This window comes from Rhinolophus hipposideros (genome assembly GCF_964194185.1).
Source record: "Rhinolophus hipposideros genome assembly, chromosome: 1".
Classification (NCBI taxonomy): domain Eukaryota; kingdom Metazoa; phylum Chordata; class Mammalia; order Chiroptera; family Rhinolophidae; genus Rhinolophus; species Rhinolophus hipposideros.
Genome location: NC_138047.1, coordinates 84,511,607 through 84,525,487, shown reverse-complemented (window position 1 = coordinate 84,525,487; position 13,881 = coordinate 84,511,607).

Sequence of the window (13,881 nt, the reverse complement as noted above, 5' to 3'; positions counted from 1 at the left end):
AGTGTGGTCATTCTTCAAAAAATTAAAAATGGGATTACCATATAATTCAGCAAGTTCATTTCTGGGTATATACCCAAAAGAATTGAAATCAGGGTCCCAAAGAGATATTCGTACACCATATTCATTGTGGCATTATTTACAATAGTTAAAAGATGGAAGCAACCTAAGTGTCCATCAATAGAAAAAAGGATAAGCAAAATGTAATAAATGTATACACATAGACACACGCAGGAGTATTATTCAGCCTCAAAAAGAAAGGAAATTCTGCTACAACATGGACAACACTTTAGGATATTATGCTAATTGAAATAAGCCAATCACAAAAAGATAAATACTGTATGTCCACTTATGTGAGGTACCTAGAGTGTAATAATCATAGAGACAGAAAGTAGAATGGCGGTTGTGAGGGGCTGAAGGAAGGGGGTTTAATGGGTATAGAGTTTCAGTTTTACAAAATGGAGTTCTAGAAATGGAAGGTGGTGATAGTTGCATAAGCATATGAATGTATTTAATACCATCACACTGTACACTTAAAAAATGGGTGCAATGGTTAAGTTTTATGTTATGTGTCTTTTACCACAATAAAAAATACTGGAAAAAAAAGAAAATGTTTTCTCTAAAATTTTATGGTCCCAGATAAATACCACGAGAATGAAAAATGTAGAATATAAAGGCCTTTTCAAATTGCTCACATTCAATTCAGAAAGCTTTATTAATAAATAGTAAGAGATGTGAAAATAATAACAACAAGCCTCGAAAATCTTGGCTTTTGATATTTTCATTTAAAAAGTTTAAAAGTACTAGTGGTATGTGCTTAATGCTGACAGTAAGCGGCAAATTTTAATTTAAGTAAATTCTTTACACATCTAAAAAAAAAAGTTATGTTGGCGTTCTAACCCCTTGTACTTCTGAATGTGACCTTATTTGCAGGTAGGGTCTTTTCCAAGGTAATCAAATTAAAATGAGATTGTTAGGGTGGGCTCTAATCCAGTCTGGCTGGTTCCTCATAAAAAGGGGAAACTTAGACAAAGACCCACATAGAGGAAAGATGATGTGAAGAGGAAACAGAGGGAGATGACCACTACAGGCCGAGGAGAGAGGGCTGAAACCGACCCTTCCCTCACCGCCTTCAGAAGGAACCTACACTGCTAATACCTTGATCCTGGACTCCTAGCCTCAATTACCACGAGACAATAAAATTCTGTTGTCTAAGCAACCCAGTTTGTGGTATTTTGTTATGGCAGCCCTCGAAAAAATGACCACGAGGGACAACGGGTGATTCTGAGATGCATCTCTCAGCTGTCTGCTCAGGACCTGCCTTGTCAGCAGCGTGGAGCACCTGGAGGGTTCCAGCTCCTCTCCAGTCTCTCCTTATGAAGAACCACTGTAAGCCCAAAGCTAGCAGGGCTAGGGAGACAGTCTCTGCATCTGTTGGTCTAATCTGTGTCCTTTCCTGAGTCCAGAGCAGTTGAGGCCCAGATGATCTGAGGTACATTTTTTTTTTATCTGGACCTTGCCTTTCTTGTCTCTCAACCTGGTGTTTCTGCTCACAGATAGCCCTTGGTCTTCCTCTGCTTGGAGTGGCCTGGGTTTGATTGCGTTTGATCTTCTGTGTTCCTTCAGTGCACAGTGATGATGGAAAGAACATGAAAGCACGTTGGGTGGAAGAATCCTACTTGGAGAATGCATTGAAGATGACTCCTCTGTCTGTAAGAGACTAGGACACTTTCTGGGAATCGTACTAACCATCCTCTGAGCAACACAGACAATTACTGCTTAAATGTTTGCCCTACCTACATGAGGGTTTTACTTGGACATCTAGACAGGTTGCTTTCTCCCTGTGAAGCTGCTAGCTGACCTGGTCAGTGATTGACATAGAATCCCAGGCTTGACTTGCAGTGGCCATGGGGGGCTCTTGTTTAGAGAGGGACCCAGGTTTATGGGGCAAACCTATCCGATTGAAGCCACTATAGTTTTAACTCTTTGGGATTCTTGTGCTATTTGCTGATCAGTGCCTGTGATCCCTGGGATTCTCAAGCAAGAGCAGGATGGTTTGGCAAAGACTACCACCACCTCCATAAAAGCAATTCAAAATGCACGATGTATGCTCTCTTTTTTGTAAGACTACAAATATATAATACAAAAACACATTTGTATTTATCTGTATTTTCATAAAGAAACATAGGTGAGATAAAAAAGTAAAAATAATTACCAATAATGGAGAGAAGGAAGTGGAGAAATGGGGTGAAGGGTCAGGAGGAGGCCGCAAGACTTCTCAGGTGTGCTATGCTTTAGAATTGCGACCTTTGAATCACGTAAATGAATTACCCATTAAAAATAAATGTCAATTTAAAAAATGTACTATCTATTGAAACGGGCCTCAAAGTCCCATTTTTGTTTATGACTACACCCTATGTTATTTGAAAAAGTTATCTTACTTTTTAAAGGCATGTGTTACCCTATGTTTTAAAATGGTGACAGTTTGTTTGGCATAAATGAGAGCCTGTGGAACCTGTTGGTAATAATCCCAGAATGGGCATTTAATGCTAGAGTAAGATTTGGAAGGCCTTGATCTCTTAGTTTTGTCTTCAGAGGGAACCAGCTGAGTGTCCTTGGACTAATGGCTTTACCTTTCTGTTCACCTGATCATCTGTAACTCCAGTTTAATGCCACATTTTCACTGTGCTCCCATGATTGTTATGAGGCTCAGATGTAAAAACATTTTGAAAGGTGCCATTTTTAAAGTACCATCATCATCCTGACAGTATGGTTTCCTATTGAACATGTACAATTGGAGGCCCCTGTAGAGTTGGAGGCCATTACAAAACATACAAAGCCTAAAATGAGACATGGTACAGTCTTTAGAATATTTGTATTTGTCCTTATGGCACTGTCCATAGCCTGGAGTCATTGAAAGGATGACTGCGGGTCTCCTTACTTTCTGACTCTCACTTGTACCAAGCTGTTGCTAAAGGTTGGTGGGGTCGTGTAATTAAAAAAAGGTGTAAGGCAATGGAAGCAGAAACTCTTCTCTTCATCTGGGCGGGAAAAAGAACTCTGGTTCTGGGAACAGATGACAAGTTTTAGGAATGCTTGGTGATGACTTAAAATTCTAATCCTCTCCCTTCCCTATCCTAAAAGCACACAAAACTAAGGAAGAGGCAAGAAAAGTGGTAAGATTATTGAAAGAAGTTTTAAGAATGAGACAGAAAAAACAAGAAAATAAACAGCACAATGTGTCCTGACATGTTGATATGTTCTTCTTGAGTTCCCCCGTTCCCCCCACCCCTGCCCCCAGAAAAATATCTAGGATATCGTCACCTCTTAACAGAAATTTGGAAGGAAAGGTTTACATAATCCCCAGAACTGTAAAACTTCTTTGTGTGCCTGTCACTGAAGTGCTTTTCTTACATTCCCTCAAGAAGCCAACCTACAAAGTGGCAAGTTTGTGAAGCCAGGAAGGGAGGTGGTAATCTGAGAGGAGCTGCAGGGCGGCTCCCCCAGGCGCAGGCAAGGCGGGGCGAGCTCCTCCCTGCCTCTAGCTCCTGCTCGGCCCCTCCTGTTGCCACAGGGGAAAAGGAGGAAAGACCTACATTTAAAAAGGCAGGAACCTACCCACAGCAGATTCTACAATGCCCAGTGAGAATTCCCACTGGTGAGGTCAAATCTAGGTCAAAAGGATTACCTAATCATCTCTGAAAACCCCCTAACTTAGGGGGTCAAGCCATGTTGGCAACATCCCAAATCATTAACTAAATCTAACTTGATCTTTAAAAACTTAACCTAGAATTTTTTTTTTCTTTTGTCTCAGCCATTTTTTTTCTGGTGGCATTTCTGTTACTTCCTGTTTGTGACTGAGCTTTCCTTGCTCTACTTCCTTTTTCGGGGTTTAGTTTGCCTGACCGACTACCATTTCCACTCTTATATATGGAAAAGGGGTGTGTGTGTGTGTGTGTTTGTGTTGGATTGGAAGGGAAAGAATAACTCACATTAAACTTTTATGTTATAAGACACTTTTCTCAAAAACTCATATCTTTTCATTTACTTTCCACAACACTAGGAGTTAAGCAATATCATTTAATCTTAGGGGGAAATCCAAATTGCAGGTAAAGAAACTGAGGCTTAAAAAGTTCAGTGTCTAAGGTCACTCATCAAATAAAGGAACAAAACCTGAATCTGAATCCAAATCTGAAGTTCTTTTCATTTATTTAACTCTTAGGGGGAAATCTAATTTATTTGGTAAAACTCCATTCAGGGAGGATTTATCTATTCAGTCTTTTTTATGGAGTTTATTCCTGAAATGCAAAGGAAAAGCTTAGCTTGGGCCCTTCACCAGAGCAATAGAAGATTTCTTAAGGATCTTCTGGTTCATTTTTTTGGCAACTCCTTGACAGTCATTCAACATGGCTGTTCCAGGGCCAGGCTGGGTGGTCCTGGTTCCCCAGAACCCAGGGGTGCGTTGTCAGCGGCAGGCAGTAGGGGGAGCATGTGTGCAAGAGGAGAAAAGCTGCTCAGACTTAGGCAGGAAGTGTCTGAGACCATGTGCCCTTAACAGGTCTGGGGTGGAAAAGCATTTTTGTTTGCTGCCTGAGTGCTTAGAACCCCAGGCTTCTCTGCAAGGATTTGTGCTTACTGACTAAGAGGGTGGGAAAAACCAGACTCAGGGAGATGTATGCCCACTGGGTTAAAGGAAGTAAAATCCTCCATATTGCCTATGCGGAAGGACCCCAGGATCTGAGCCTCCACAGGTCAGAGAAGGCCCTTGAAGTTTTGCGTTAGGGAGGGCAGGAGAGAAGACACAGAGGCGCAGACAATGGGCCATCCTAGGTCCAAGGATGGCACCACCTCTGCCAAAACCTGCCTGAGAGGATAGGAATTTGTGCTTTTGGTAATAAGAGAATTAAATGTACACTGCAGGAGGAAAGAGAGATGATTTTGTCTGTTTTTTCACTGTATCTCTGCCTTCCAGAACAGTGCAGGTGGTTGGCTTTGCTCTTAGGGTGCCTCTACAAGGACCTGTTAATTTATGCTGCCTTTTGTCAAGGGCCTTGAATTCAGATGGAAAAGAAACAAATACCGTTGGTATTAGATGACCCTGAGCCCAGAGTAAGACTGGGGAGAAGTTTCTGAGGCATGCACAAGTTCTGGAATAACGTTGAGTGCTGACAGGTCACTTTTACTCTGAGGAGTAACATTCTCTCATTTTTCCTTTCTGGACCAAAGCTGTCATTTCTTAACCTGGGAAAGAAAAGTTGCAGAAGGGGAGCTATCCTGAGAGCTGACTGGCAACAATTTCCATCCCGATGAAACAGAGAAGTAAAGTTGATGTTTGCCTACACTTTGGATTTGTATATAGAAAATAAATGATTTTATCTTTTTAATGGTGGTTATTTACAGAAAACATTGTTTTGGTCTTGGTTCCAATTCACATGAAATTTGTACCCTAATGCATCTGCTCCTGTAATTTTTTTTTTTTTTTAATATTGACTTCCTAGGGTATTTTCTAGACCAGTAGACAAGACATTAACCAAAATTTCCTGTAAGAGTACCCTGTAGGGGCGGCTGGATGGCTCAATTGAGGGGTGGCTGGATGGCTCAATTGAGGGGCGGCTGGATGGCTCAATTGGTTGGAGTGTGAGCTCTGAACAACAGGGTTGCCGGTTTGATTCCCACATGGGCCAGTGAGCTGTGCCCTCCACAACTAGATTGAAGGACAATGACTTGGAACTGATGGGCCTTGAAGAAACACACTGTTCCCCAATAAAAAAAATTAAAAAGAAAAAAAAATCCTTTAAAAAAAAAAAGAGTACCCTGTAGACAGCTCTGCCTTCATGCTGTTCTGGAGGGTAAAAACTCCCTTCACTGTGAATAAGTTAAAAGGACATAATTGAGGTAACCAAAATGGAAATGGATAAAATAGTGACCCTCTAAGAGCCGACGACAATAATGGTACTTGGATCCCCAGTCTTCTCAGGATTTACTCTAATACAAACGGACACCTGTGATCATTTATATTTACTATCATAAGGATACCTGTGTATCGATCTAAAATATAAGATGAGGCCGATATGTTGAGTTGGTGTATTTTATAAGGAGCTTAAGTAATCTTCTGGAATGTTTCTCGTTATTCACGGCCCAAAACTCCATCAGAAAATTTACATATGCAAACACTCTAGATTGAGTAGTTCGTTTACATAATTACTCTTGATCGGGTGGGGTGCTCTCCATGTGCTAGCCTAGGAAACAGAGATGAAGACCCATCCTCACGTTTTGTTACATGTGCGTTTCCATATGTCAGTGACAGGAAGTGTGTTCTGCGAGCATGGAGGAAGGAATTCCATCTGGATGAAGCAGTGCTTGCAGGGGTTAGGCACCCTGGGACTGGAGTCAGGCTGCTAGGATGCATTCCTGGCTGTACCACTTACTAGATGTGTGACTGGGCAAGTTTCTGAGCCTGCCTAAGCCCCAGCTTCAATATCTATATTATATGGGAAGAATAATGGTAACTACATCATAGGTGTGTGTGTGCACGTGCGCGTGTGTGTGCATGTGTGTGTTGGTGAGGACTCAATGGGATGCAACAGGGTAAGAACTCAAAGTGTATTGGTGATGGTGGAGGTGGAGTGAGGATGAGGGAGGGGAGCTAGAGAAGGCTTCACTGAGACCCATAGGGTCAGGAATCCAACAGATAAAGAGGGAAGTGTGGAAGGGTGACGAACCTTCCAGATGGGGCCCAGCATTGTGTATTAACAAGCTCTCTAAGGGACTCTGCTACTCCCTGAATTTGAAGAACCACTGAGCCATGGGAAGGGGGAGACTTGGGGATTTTGAGTAAGGGAATGACATGCTTAGATTTTCGTTTTTGGACAGAACAGATTGGTGGCTCTGTGCAGGATGGATTGGAGGGAGGGAGACCAGAGGCAGGACAATGGGTTAGGAGCCTGCTGAGTCCATGAGAGATGACGGGGGCTTGAGTTCGGATCACAGCAGTGGGAATATGAGATAGAGAAAAATGCGTGATATGTGATAATGGTAAAATACAGGTCGTGGTAAAGGTGATACCTAGGAGACATTAAAGTGTAGATTTGGTAATTGGATTTAGAAGCAAGGAAGAGGAGGAGGCAAGGGTGAGTCCACGAATACAGAACACAGGGCTTTTAATACTTTTAAACTATGACTAAATGGTGCCTCTGTGGTCTTGCTGAGACAGTTCATCTGCCCCCTCCCTCTCCCTCTTCATCGCTGCCAAGGTGACTGACAGCACAGATTGGCATCTGTGCAGGAGGTCTGGCTCCCCTCTGGAATGCACTGCTCTCTCCAACCACAGCCATCACCTCCCCCGTCGCCCCCCACAGCCAAGGGCGTCATTCCACCATCCGTGGTTACTGCCACATAGGCTGATGAGTCACTCTCCCAGAACAGCTGGTGGCCAATATACTTCTCTCTTCTACAGTTTGGGAGCACTTCCAGGACCTTCCCACACCCCTTGCCCCTGCCCCCCCCCCAAAAGCATTTTGCTCTACCCTTTAGTATAAACTCTCTTAGCAGAGCTGGCTACCCGCTTCTCCAGAATCAGAGGATCTCTACTCTCCAAAATTATACACAAATTATTGCAGTATCTACATTTAACTCAGATTATTAGCTCATTCTTAGTTCTTTATTACCATGTCTAAAGTAGGAAGATTGTAAAGGGGAAGGTAGTAGCAGCTCCTGTAAGAAGACACACGTCTTTCCTTTAAAGCCGTGTTTCTCAAAGTGTAGTCCACGTACCTCCCCTTGCATCAAAATCACTTGAAGTTTTGGTAAAATACAGATTCCTGGGTCCTGCCATAGACCTACTGAATCACTGGGGTTAGAAACCAGGGAATTTATATTTTTAATAAGCATCCCCATCTGAGTCTTAAATTGCCTACTGAAAAGCAATAGCGATGGCACTAGAATTTGCTCTTGTAGTAGTTCTGACTCACTGTGCAGCTCCAGTGACCTCACAGTCCTGTGGGCCTTCCTAGCTAGCTTGGCGGGGCCTCCATTCCTGGGGGACAACAGCCGCGGCAGAGGCGACCAGGTCAGCACGATTGCTGTTCTGTTCACTTCTTTGAGGCCTTGGGGGCAGCATGCAAACTAAGCAATGCACATAGAACAAGTCCAACACATCTGTTTAAAAAGACAAATGAAATCCATTCCCATATTCAAAATAATAGTGTTACAATATTCCTCTTTCAGAAGATATCTTAAATGTGCTCCAAAATACCAAATAGTGATATTGACTCACTACCCATAAAACATTTTTTCTTTTCTTTTCTTTGTGTGTGTGGTTGGAGTGATGGATTCCCGCTAAATGAAATTACCTCTCACCTTTTCCCGTGATGCCCAGTGACTGACCGGTCAGCAAAGCTACCAGTGCAACTGGACCTAAGCTCGATGCTGTGGAAGTTAACTGAACCCCTGACGACATTACAGGAAGGCACCATTGTCAAAGTGTTTTGAACTCTGGGGAACATTGAAAGGCAGTAGGTACATTAGGTGTTCAAAAAGGATTCTGGAAAATAAATTAGTTAGTGGGTTCTGGATAATCACATTTGATCTTGTTCAGCGAGTCTTTACTGAGGCCGGAACATCGCTAGCCCTGAGTTAAAGGCTGACGGGAAATAAAGAGAGAAAAGGCACAATCCACACCCTTGCAGAGCATACGGCGTGGCTGGCAAGACGAGACATGACTGCAAGAGTAAATACTGATACAAAGCAGTAAATGTTAACGAGTGGTTGGATATTGAATGCTGGCACCATTCAGAGAAGAGGGAGAGAGATCACCCAGGGCTAGAAGTCAAGAAGGGCCTACAGATGCCCTGGAAATTTGCGAAAGGTAAGGAGAGACCGAGAGAAGCAATGGAGCTCTAGGCAGCGGACCTTATGAGCAAAAGGCAGAGCATTGGGAAAAGATAGGCCATCCTGGGCACAGTTAGTAAATGGGTCTAGAGGAAGCCTGGGGCTAGGGGTGGGAATGGTAAAAGATGAAGGTCAGGTTTCATTTCTAAACATTTACCAAATACTTTAATGCGTCAGGCACTGTGTTCAGACCTTGACTGACAGGTGTTTAAGTCCTACATCAGTATTGCGTGGTTAGGATTATCCCACGTTCCATTTTAACATGAAGAGACTGGGAGTCAGACAGGATAGTAACTAGCCCAATGTCACACAGCCAGTAGATGAAGAAGCCAGGAGGCTTACGCAGGTCTACTTACTCCAAAGTTTGCATGTTTCATGGGGGCTCTTTTTGTCCCGTTTCCCCTTCTCCAGACCGTATTGCTGGTTGCAGGACAGGCTTAGAAGAAATAATGAGAGGCCTGGAGGCTGGGGGCTCCCTCCTGCCCTCATGGGCCACAGCCTCTGCCTGGCAAAGGCTATTTCTTGTCCCTGTCACATATATTTCTTGTCCCGGTCACATAGCCCTGGGAGTGGAACCGAGGCCAGGAAGGGATGGGCCAGTATTCCCTCTTGGTCCTTTTGCATAACGTCTATGTTTTTGAAATCTTTGATATGTGTTTCTTAAAAAGCAGAAGATCTTACCTACACTATGCTAAACACAGTACATGTTGTAGAGACCTATTTAGATTTAGGTTCAACAACGAATAACCAAAACCTCCCTCAAAATGGAATGTTTTCAAAAGTTAGTTCATTCCTCTTGCTTGTAATGAATCCAGAGATAGGCAGTTTACGGGCTGTGTAGTGGCTCCCCAAAACTCCATAGGAAGCCGGCCTTCTTCCTTCTTGTTCTTCTATTAGGTTGGTGCAAAAGTAATTGCTGTGTCAAAGGTTAAAAATAATTGCAAAAACCTCAGTGACATTTGCACCAACCTAATACTATACTTAATGTGCTACCTCCTAGACCAAGAGGGCTGCTGGAGCTCTAGCCATCACTTCCACACTAGAGTGGAAGTGCTCCCTTCCAGGCAGCAAAAGAAGTGGGCAAGAAGGCATTTCTTTTTTAGTGTGAGGATCTTCCCTCGAAGGTGACCACTGCATTGACCAGAATTTAGTCAAATGGAACCAATCGCTGCAGGGATACTCAGAAATGTAGTCTTTACTTCAGGCTGCCATGTGCCCAGGTGCAAATCCATTCACTAGAAGAGAAAGAGGAAATAGATAGTTAGGTAGACATGTAGCCGTCTTTGCCACGATCTTACCAACTTCTTTGATCCTTAGTATCACGCCATCCTGTGAGTTGGATGTGAGTAATAGCCTCATTTTATGGATGGGGAAACTGAGGCTAAGTGAGGTTAACTTGTCTAAGGTCATACAGCTGTTGGCAGAGGACTGCATACTGCTCTGCTGACTCCTAAGCCTGAAAGCCCCCTGACAGAGAATGGAGAAATTGGACTGTACATTCATCATGCCTAGGCTATAAATGCTATTTTTTTTCTCTGTATTTTTCCCTGTTAAGATGTAGGCATACCCTTTATACCTTAATTCAGCTGACAAAGAGTTAACATTTTTCAAAATCAGTGTGGCTAGGAAACCAAGGAGAAAAAGAAACCACAAGGTAACGAAATGGCTGGGCTTAGAAGCAGAGATTTAATGTCCTGAGATAAGTAACGCCCAGCCAAGGACTAGCTGGGCTGGGAGAGCACAGAGGACGTGCAGGCTCCACTGAAAGGGCACACTTGCCTGGCCTTCAAACAGTTGTCCTCGAACTTGCCTGAGACATATTCATCAGCTGGAGGTTCCCTTGAGCTTGAGGAGATATGTGGCTTTGATCTAGGCTAGTGGGTGGGCCTCCCCTCACTGCCATCTTGTACCCTGGCCCTGACTCACTGAAAGCCACTACCTCTACCTGTTTCTAAGCCTGGGGTCCTGGTGATCCACCACCAGCCCTGTGTCAGGGCCAAGGGGAAATTTCTGGCTGGCACCTAATTAGCATAGCAAAGATGACTGACGCGCCCTGGCCTAAGGATTGTTCTAGACACAATCAAAGCCTTTTCCCCTCTCAGGTTACTGAACCTGCTTATTTCTCCAGGTGCTCTCTGCAGACTCTTGAGGCATTCCACCTCCAGCCTGGGGAATGATTAACCAGAGAGCAGATGATCTTAGTGTATGCAGTAACAATGAACTCAATAAAAGGCGGGCTCTCACAAAGGCTGATAGCATCGTGGTTTCTCAATGATTTTCCCTCTCTCTATTTCTATCTCTCTACCTCTCTCTGTTTCTCTCTCCTTCCTGTCTCTCCTCTTTATCTTTCTCTCCCCTCCCCTCCTCTTCCTTTCCTTTCTCTCTATCTCTCTCTTTATGTCTCTTTCCCTTCCTCTCTTTTCCTCTCCTCTCCCCTTGATTCCAACCTCCCTTCCATCCTGCTTTTCTTTCTTTTTTTCTTTTTTTCTCTCTCCCTCCCTTTTTTTCTTGAAAGTCTTCTCTTTTTTCTCTCTTTCATGCAGTCTCTCTCTCTCTCTCTCTCTCTCTCTCTCTCTCTCTCTCTCTCTCTCAGAGAGCAGACATAGTGGCTGCACACAGCCTAGGGTGGGATTATTGTATTGGTTGTGACACCCAGAAGGAGTCTTTCCTGGTCTAGGAGAAATGGGCATGTTCAGAAAAGGCTCCCTGGAGGATACGGCCCTGGGGCCCCCAAACTAGCAGGTATAGAGACAAGAAAAGTCTTCTGAAAACTGAATTATTACTTCTCGGGCTTTCCCTGCAAACTGCCAGTCTCTTTTCCCAGATCTAGGAGTCGCCACCCTTTCACAAAGAAATAAACAGCTACTCTGAGGCTAGGAAAGCCATCTCAAGAAGATAGTGAGATCTGGTTCTCTCAAACCTGCCACACCCTCCCCGAGCTGTAAGATTCATGGTTTGTTTGAGAAATGAATGATTTAGGATCGCATGCAGCTGTTTTTCTCTCTGTAAAAGTTTTAGGCTTTGGTGAGGAGGAAATGTTCTGGAATGAACTGAGTCCTTCCATGTTCCCATTCAGGCCTTTTGGACTGGGAAGGTCTTGGCTGGGACTGTACACCTTCCAAACTTAGACACAAATAACTTTATCAGGCCCAGACCCACATAACCCTAAATGTGAAACAAGAAAGCACGGCTGACTTCCTCCTTCTCCTGTGTACACAACCGTTACCCAGATTGGGTGGCTATCTATATGTTGTGCTAAAAACAATAGATGCTTTGTTCTTCCCTCCGTTTTGGAACAACTTTTATCCACAGTGACTTGTGAAGGCTCAGGACACGTGGGACCTTGTTCACTTCCAGGGTTTATATTAGAGTTCTGAATTTAACACCCAGAAGAGATGTTACCCATTGTGTAAGAGCAGTCAAAAATCTTTTCTCCTTATGAAGTGTATCATGAAACAAAAACAACAACAAAAAGCTAGTGTCTACTGGATATCTGGGAAAAGCCACAAATGTGTCACTCACCCACCAAATTTGGCTTTTTTCTGGAAGAGATGGTACGTTCCCACATCCTATCACCCAGTCACTAAGGTTTGTCAGCTGGTAAAAGAATGAATGACATGGATTTCCACCCCCCCAGCATCCAGGGAAACTCATTAAAATAAACTCATTTTAAAATAACTTAAAAAAATGTTTTGAACCACAATTTCAAGACAAAATCTGACCATCACAAAGTTTCATGTTAGATCAGTAGAAGTTAATTATTCCACTGAGCCACAATGATCATAAGTAGTATTTTTTATTTAACAGATCCTTATTAAGCATATGTCATATACATAGATTTATGATACTCCCTGTTGGGCATAATAACATACATAGGACCTTGGCCTTGGCCCTAGAACCTAACAATCTGGTAATCACGATGGCTACCAATCACTGAGCAGCGCATTTGTGCCAAGCACTTCAGCTGTCCTCACCACACCTGGAAACCCCATCTTAATACCAGCAAACCAAGGCTGGAGGCAACTAGGTAGCTGTTCCACCTCAAAGAGCTAGCAGATCCCAAGAGCCAGAATTCAAATCCAGCTGCAGGTGACTAAGCTCATGCCACTTCCCACTGCTCTATACTGCCTGTCAGTTTAGCCAAGGAGACTTCTCAGGATGGTGGATGAAAAAGGGGTTCTATGGAAAGTAACCTCACAGGATGATCTAATCATAACTTCGTAAATGGGCAGGTCACGGTGGGTAGTCACGCCCCAGGCATATCATTTCTTTACTAAAAGGCTTATTTTTGCCTTAAGCAAGCCCTGTCTATTGTTCCTGTGCATCTAGGTTCATACACCTTTGAAATGCCTCTTTTCAGGCCCCTCAGAAGCAAAACCACCTAGGTTACCTTTGATGTGCTTCTTTCAGACCCCTTAGATGCTAAACCACCCTCAAGAGAGCAAACAGTCTCATGAATTATCCTGTAATCCGATACCTGCCTTGGTTTCTCCCACCTTCCCGTAATCTTCCTTACTTTCCCTCCTTGATTCCAAATGCGTAAAAGAAGCTGCAAAGTGTCATTCTGAGAAGCATTTTTTCTTAGTCTGTTGGGATCTTGCTTCCAGGAATATCCTCTGTTTGGCTCAAGTGAATTTTTATAAAAATTCTCTACAGGTTTGGATACTCTTCTGTCGGCAGGGTGGTATCAGGAGACAGAAACCAGACCTCGCATTTGAAGCTATTCACTAGGTAACTGAAAGGATAAAAAGGGAAGTCTTACAGTATCATGCAGGTAGCAACTGCAGGAAGCAGCTACTACCCCAGGGCTGTGGAAACAAAGGGAAGAGGTTGCAATTATTAAAACACGGACACTGAGAGGGCAGGCCCCGTGGAACTGAAACTTGGGCCTCTGAGGAATAGATGCTGCTCGCTGACCTCAGAGAAGTCTGGGGCCCTGAAGCTAAGGGGCCTGGTGCTGGTGTCTTGCCAGATGATGGGGTCTAAGTGTTTGGA